Consider the following 8,325-nt stretch of genomic DNA (forward strand, 5'->3'; position numbering starts at 1 on the left):
ACTTAGAAAAGAGGAGGAATCTTTTCTGATCCATAGTAGGAAAAATAAGTTTGATAAAGCTTATTGTCACTTTGAAGGAAACGATCACACTAGAACTAAGTCAAGAACCCTAGATAAGGATAGCCCATCGATTGTAACAAGGCCTAGTTACCATTTACAAACCAAAGAAAGAAAAGAGTGACTTGCTTGCTATATGTAAAAGAAGTGAGGTTATCTTTGAGCAGAAAAAAGAAAAAAAATGAAAAGGAAAGGAAAGGAAAAGAAATTCAATATATATAATAGCTCTCGAAAAAAATAAAAGAGTTAAATCGGTTAGGTTAGAATGTGCTGTGTTCCCTTAGTATTAAAACTTGTGTAGGGAACTCCTCACTTTTGGCCTAAGCAAAACCAGACTTGCCTAGTTCTTAGAGTTGTTAACCTAGCAACGAGTTGATCGAGAGCACAGAAAAGAGAAGGAATCATTTCCAATCCATAGTAGGGGAAAACAAGTCTAAGGCATTTTTAACTCTTTCGAAGCATGTCTAAAGTCAGAGTAGCAAAACTTGAGTGCATACTAAACATGTTTTCGTCGAGCAGTTGTAGTTAAAACTTGTCTCCAATCGATAGCTAGCTTTCTCTGAATGACCAAATGAAACTTAAAATAGCTTTAGATTGATTGTTGAGACATAGAGTTAAGCTTACTTAGTTAACTTGTTAAGAAGGCATCAAAGTTATACTTGCATGATTGTTTGTGACTTTACACTTAAGTTTCTTGTGTGCTTCCCGTGCATGTTGCATGATTAACTGATCCTTATTAGAATTACTTTACTCGAGATGACCAAATTTTAAATGGGGGGTGTTTGACGGGGCAATATTTTCATGTTTACAATAATAGTAGCATATAAGAAAATAAAAATAAAATAAAATAAAAAGTTTGTATATTCTTGCCTCTTTAATTCATCTTTTCTTAAATGGTACTATAAAGGATAGAAAATATAAAAGGATTGCATGCTCTCTTTTTCCTCTTCTTGCTTATAGTATATGCATGATATTTACTCTACTTGTTTTTTGATGCATGTCTTCTTCTCTAAATAACATAGAAACCTTTGAAAACATAGGATTAATAGAAAGAATATCAAGAAGAGAGAGGAGAGAAAGAAACTTATAAGAAAATACTTTAGGGGCAAACAATCCTAGAGAAGATCCACCGTTAGAACCCCACTTTGAGAAAAATTTATAACAACCTATAATGGGGGAGGAACCCAGAGAGAAAACTTTATGAGAACTCTTTGAGCCCTATATTAACCAAAAATCATCTAGCATTGTAGTTCCACCTACCACCCATCCTTTTGAGTAAAAATCCAATATCCTTAGTCATTTGCCAATCTTTGGTAGATGTAGTGGGGAGGATCCAAATAAGCATCTCAAAGACTTCTCCATCGTATGTGAGTTGAAGAGACCACATAACGTGACGAAAGAATAATTAAATTTGAGAGCCTTCCCATTTTTCCTCATTGATGGTGCAAAACGTTGGCTTTATTACCTAGAACCTGGCTCTTTTACAACTTGGTTCCTAATGAAAAAGAAATTCCTAGAGAAATATTTTCCCATAACCAATGCTAACTCAATCATAAAAGAAATCAATGGAATTAAACAAGCCAGTATGGAAACTTTGCATGAATGTTGGGAACGGTTTAATGAGCTTTGTTCTAGTTATCCATACTACGAAACTAATAACCAAGCCTTAGTACAATACTTCTATAATGGCCTAACCTCCTTAGATAGAAATTATGTCGATGCGGCGTTAGAGGTGCACTGGTAAAACCTCAACTGAGGTTAGGGCATCAATTGCTAGAATGGCGAAAAGTACTCAAACCTTTGGGAGTAGGACCGAGAGGTCAAATTCTTCCTCTAGTGAGGTAAGTAAGCTTAGAAATCAAATGAGCTACCTTATAAGCATGGTTAGAGGAGATATCCATCGATTGATGATTTATGGGGTATATGAGAAAACCGGACACTTTAATGATCAATGCCCACAAGTAAAAGATGTCAACCTAGATAATGGGTTTAGAAGATATGAGCCACCAAGTTCCAACTTTTACAATCCTTCATAGAAGGATCACCCAAACCTTAAGTTGGGATCTTAATAACCTAGAAAAACATACCCATAAAATCCTTCTTTCTCAACTAGCATGGACTTAATTAGAAGACATTTTAACCAAAATCGAAAACAATAATTTGACTTTTCAACAAAAAATGCAAGATTTTCAAAAAGATACCTTAGCTTTTATCATTGTATATCTCTCTTGTACTTTAAGTTTCTATTATTAATAAAGAAGTTTGTCTCTGTTTGAAAAAGAAAGATACCATAGCTTTTCAACAAGAAACAAGGACTAGAATTTCTAGTTCAACTTGGTTCAACAGTAAGTAAACTGGAGTCTAAGGGCACAACCTAATGTTGCAAATTTAAGTTCTCTTACTCAAATAGTCCTAGTTCAAACACTACTTTGCATTAGTCTAGCAACCTCTTTCTTGTTCGAAAGGATAAAGTAGATTCACATTCAACTTCTTCTTCAAAATGTACTTCTTCTTCTTCAAAACCTTTGAACAATGTTGCTAATGCTCCTTTTCCATCAAAGTTCAATCCACCAGGGAAGAACAAAGCCAAAGATGAAGAACTTCTTGAAATCTTAAAGGTGGTAGAGATAAACCTTCCTTTACTTGGTGTAGTGCAACAAATTCCCAAGTATGCCAAGTTCTTCAAGGAGCTTTGTACAAAGAAGAGAAAATATTCCAACGAAGAAAACATCATTGTAAGTCAAAATGTTTTTGAGTTAATCGAGAAAGATGTCAAAGAAAAGCTAGGATCCAGGTATATTCATACTTCCTTGTGTGATAGGGAATAGACAAACTAACTATGCCATGTTAGACCTAGGGACCTCGATAAATGTTATGCCGCCTATGGATGTTTTTAGAGAACTAGGGCTAAATAATTTGCAAAAGATCAATGTAAGCATCCAATTAATAGATAGGTCCTATGTTAACCCCCTAGGCATAGTTGAGGATATCCTTATTAAGGTAGGAGAGCTTATTTTTCCCGCTGATTTTTACATCCTAGATACCCATAAGACATGCATACATACAACACCTAATATCTTGTTAGGTAGGCCATTCATGAAAATCGCCAAGCCATAATTGATGTCAATAAGGGCACCTTATCTGTAGAATTTGATGGAGATATGATATTATTTAACATTAATGAGTCTATGAAATATCCTATAGAGAACTTTTCTCTCAACTACCTTGATTCTTTCAAATCTGTTCTCATGGCATGTGATAGCTTGTTTGGAAACCATTTTGAGAACAATGTTGTTGAATTTGAGTCTTTTGAGAATCTTTTGTATGATGAATATGCTTCTTGTAAAAATTCTTTTTATGAATATGATGACGCATTTGTTAATGAAGGAAATGTTTTTTTTTTTTTTTGAAGAAAACCGTATTTTAGATGAATTCTTGTTTGAACTTGACTATGAGCTAGCTTTAGGAGAAGATGAGAACTCACTTTCAAATAATCTCATGTACCTTGATAAATTCATCCAAGTTGATTTTAAAAAGAATCTAAAACTAGCTCTAGAACCTTTATGTGCACCTAGTCACAATTCTTCGAATATTGGCAAACCTTTATGTTCTAGATTCTTCTTTGTTTGCTAAAAAAGAGACTTCTTTGGAATAAAGCATGCATGTTGAATTGGATGTTGAAAATAATTCCCCTTTAAAGCATGTTGGCATCATAGTTGAAAATGACTCCTTTTTTGGAAATGATTGCGTGATGGGTGATAACATTGAAAAGGCTTCTTTAGAATATTTTGATCACGAAAATCTCTCTCCTAATGCTTCCACCCATGTTAGCGAGTTAAAAATGTGATTTGGGACAAACTTTATAGTGTTGAAACTTTGCATGTGAACAATTTTAGAGTTAGAAAGTTTGGAGAAGAATGTTGATTCTTTCAAGAACCTACTTGATGATTCTGTTAATGACTACATTGTAGAAACTTTTGGTCATTCTTCTCCTTATAATGTGCATGAGCTTAACTACTTAGAAAAGGTTGATAATGAGCATGAGTTAGAAAATGAAAATGCAAGCTTAGAACAAAATGATTTCTTTGAGTTTGATTCTTGCATTGAGGTTTCAAACTTTAGACATGTTATCAACTATATTTTTTTAAGACAAAAATATGCAAGGAATAAAACTTTTCCATCTAACATTTCTTGCTTTCCTCTTAATGATGATCACCCACTCTTAGCACTAACTTCCTCTATCAATAGTCAACCAAAGCTTGGAAGGTCTTCAAGAATCACATAAAGAGAAAAGAAATCCTTGGTCATTGATCCAAGTTGAATTACGGAGAGTACGGTCATGCAACCAAACTTAAACAATGTAAAATTTTACTGCTTTCTTTTGAACTCTACACATTTTTTTTTTAATTTTTAGTTTAACCTCTTTACTATAATTTGATAGAGATTCTTGTTTTCTTTTTGTAGGAATAAAGGAAAATGAAGTATAACCAAACTTGGAACATTTTCAAGCAAGCTTCCATGAAAAACTAGAATACAAGGGGAGGTTTTCTATTCCTCTTATAGTTTTTACATCCTTAGAATCTTGCTTAAAATGCTTTGAGGACAAAGCAAATTTGTAAGTGGAGGGTGGGTGTGGTTGTTGCCTTGCATGTTCCATATCCTTTGAGAAATTTTCATTTTGCCAAAAATTTCCAACTTTTAAATTTTTTTCAAATGTTTTATTCTTAAAATAAATATCATGTCTACTTTGCTTTCTAGCTTAAAAAAGCATGTCTGTCCAACCCTTGAGCACAGAGCTCGGGTTTGTGATTGTGTTTGTTATTTGAATATCTTAAATATGTTGAAAATGCATACTTTGATAGCTTAGAAATGAGTGGAACACATACTGTCCATTTTCTTAATATAGCGAGTTTTGTACATACTTAACAAATGTGCTGAAAACATGTGTTGTTGTCTTTTTTATATTTTAGTACCGCTCTTATGGCCATGTTCACTTGTATATGATTGTTTAAATACCAAAGATGATTGTTAGTGAATGTTTGATTGCTTGTATAAGAATGAATGCATGGATGCCTTTTCTTAGCTAGTCTTTTTTGTTGCTTAACAAGGGCATGCCTATGATGCACTTGTCTAAGTCTTGCCCAGGTAGATTTTGAAAATGATAGGAATGTTTTTTAGAAGTTGAAGACGATCATAACTTTCTTGTCCAAACCATGAGTTAGGAGTCTCTTGTCTAGCCATAATGAAACTAGAAATCTTATGTAAAGGGTAGGCGTTCAATAAAACTTGTTGTCACTTAGAAGGGAACAATCAAACTATAACTATGTCAAGAACCCTAGACAAGGATAGCCCACCGATTCTAGCAAGGCCTAGTTATCAAAGCCCACAAGTAAAAGATGTCAACTTAGCTAATGGGTTTAGGAGATATGAACCACCAAGTTCCAACTTTTACAATCCTTCATGGAAGGATCACCCAAACCTTAAGTGGGGATCTCAAGGACCTAGACAAGCATACCCATCAAATCCTTCTTCCTCAACTAGCATGAACTTAGAGGACATTCTAACCAAAATCGAAAACAAAAATTTGACTTTTCAACAAACAATGCAACATTTTAAAAAATATACCTTAACTTTTCAACAAGAAACCAGGGCTAGAATTTCTAGTTTAACTAGCCAAATGTCACAACTTGCTTCAATGTGAGTAGACTTGAGTCTAAGGATAAGCTTCCTTCACAACCCGATGATGCAAATGTATGTACCCTTACTCTTCATACTGGTAATGGTATAGACACTCCTAGTACAAACACTACTTTGAATAAGTTTAGCAACCATTTTTTGTTAAAAAGATAAAGTAGATTCACACTTGGTTGTCATTTTGGGTCTTAAAATGCTTTTTTCACACTTTTTTGAACTTTTTCGGTAGGTTATGAGTTACGAATTAACATTAAAGCATTCTAGGTCGCTTTAAACACTTTTTAGGTTGGTTTGAAACTAAGTTTGTTAAACTTACACACTTGGTTGACATGTTGGGTTTTGTAGCGCTTTTTTTCTCCCTTTTTGAAATTTTGGTAGGTTGTGTGTTGTCAACTTACACTTAGCATTGGTTGGTCGTTTTCAAACAGACACGTTTTGAATACTTTTTTTATTGGTTTGAAACTAAGTTTGTTGTACTTACACGCTTGGTTGTCAGTATATGACTTGAAGTTCTTTTTTCACACTTTTTGAACCTTTTGGTAGGTTATGGTTACGAACTTATACATGAGCATTGTTAGGTCATTTTGAAAGTTCAAGTGATACTTAGACACATTTTGAAAACTTTTTAGGTTTGTATAAAACTTGTTGCACTTGCACACTTGGTTGCTATTTTGGGTCATAAAGTACTTTTTCATTTTTTTTTTAACTTTTGGGTAGGTTATGAGTTAGGACCATACACTTAAGCTTTGTTAGGTTGTTTTTAAAGTTCAAATGATACTTAGACACGGTTTCAACACCTTTCAGGTTGGTTTGAGATTAAGTTTTTCACACTTTGTTGCCATTTTGGGTCTTGAAGTGTATTTCGCACTTTTTAAACTTTTTGGTAGGTTATGAGTTACAAACTTACACTTAAGTATTGTTAGGTCATTTTAAACATATTTTAGGTTTGTTTGAAATTAAATTTGTTGTACTTACACACTTGGTTGCCCTGTTGGGTCTAGAAGTGCTTTTTTCACACTTTTTTTAAATTTTGGTAGGTTATGAGTTACAACTTGCACTAAAGCATTGTTTGATCATTTTGAAAGCTTAGAAAAGTTTTGAACAATTTTTTGATTGGTTTGAAACTACGTTTGTCGCACTTACACACTTGGTTGGCACTATAGGTCTTGAAGTACGTTTTTTGCACTTTTAGAATTTTTAGGCAGGTTATAAGTTACGAATTTACACTTAAGCATTGTTAGTTCATTTTGAAAGTTCAAGTGATATTTAGACTCATTTTCAAAACTTTTTAGGTTGATTTCAAAATAAGTTTGTTTTACTCACACACTTGGTTGCCATTTTGGGCCTTAAAGTGCTTTCTAACCTTATTGAATATTTTAGTACGTTATGAGTTACAAACTTACAGTTAAGCAATGTTAGGTCATTTTAAAAGTTCAAGTGATACTTAAACATGTTTTGAACACATTTTAGGTTTTTTTAAACTAGGTTTGTTGCATTTACACACTTACTTCCTAGTTTGGGTCGTGAAGTGCTTTTATCACACTTTTTGAACTTTTTGGGAGGATATGCATTACAAACTTACACTTAAGGATTGTTAGATCGTTCTGAAAGTTCAAGTGATACATAGACACATTTTGAGCACTTTTTAGGTTGTTTCAAACTAAGTTTGTGGCACGAACCACTTAGTTTCCATTTTGGGTCTTGAGGTGCTTTTTTTCACACTATTTGAACTTTTTTGTACGTTATGAGTTACGAACTTACACTTAAGCGTTATTAGGTCGTTTGAAAGCTTAGACACGTTATGATTACTTTTTAGGTTTGTTTGATTTTAAGTTTGTTAGACTTACACACATGGTTGCCACTTTGAGTCATGAAGTTCTTTTTCGCACTTTTTTAACTTTTCGGTAGGTTATAAGTTACAAACATACACTTAAGCTTTGTTAAGTCATTTTCAATGTTCAAATGATACTACACGGTTTCAACACTTTTTAGGTTGGATTGAGACTAAGTCTGTTGCACTTACATACTTTGTTGCCATTTTGGGTCTTGTAATGCTTTTTCCACGCTTTTTAAACTTTTTGGTAGGTTATGAGTTACAAACTTACACTTACGCATTGTTAGGTCATTTTAAACACTTTTTAGTTTTGTTTGAAACTAAGTTTCTTACACTTGCACACTTGGTTGACATGTTGGGTCTTGAAGTTCTTTTTTCACACTTTTTAAAATTTTGGTAGGTTGTGAGTTACAACTTACACTTAAGCATTGTTTGGTCGTTTTGAAAGCTTAGACACATTCAGATCAACTTTTTGGTTGGTTTGAAACTATATTTGTCGCACTTAAACTCTTGGTTGAACTTTTTGGTAGATATAAAATCATTAAAGTTATTATAAATTTAAAAAAAAATTATCATTAAATATATAAAGTAATTTATTTGTCATAAGTAAGAGAAATGAAACAGATTATTATTTAGAGAAATGAAACTAAATGATTAAATAAAAATGATATATTTAATTAATACAAAACACAGCGGAGAAGGACTACATGGTCTTGAAGAAAGTGATATTTTTGTAATTA

The sequence above is a fragment of the Cucumis melo genome, chromosome 3 (assembly GCF_025177605.1).
Source record: "Cucumis melo cultivar AY chromosome 3, USDA_Cmelo_AY_1.0, whole genome shotgun sequence".
NCBI classification, from domain to species: Eukaryota; Viridiplantae; Streptophyta; class Magnoliopsida; order Cucurbitales; family Cucurbitaceae; genus Cucumis; species Cucumis melo.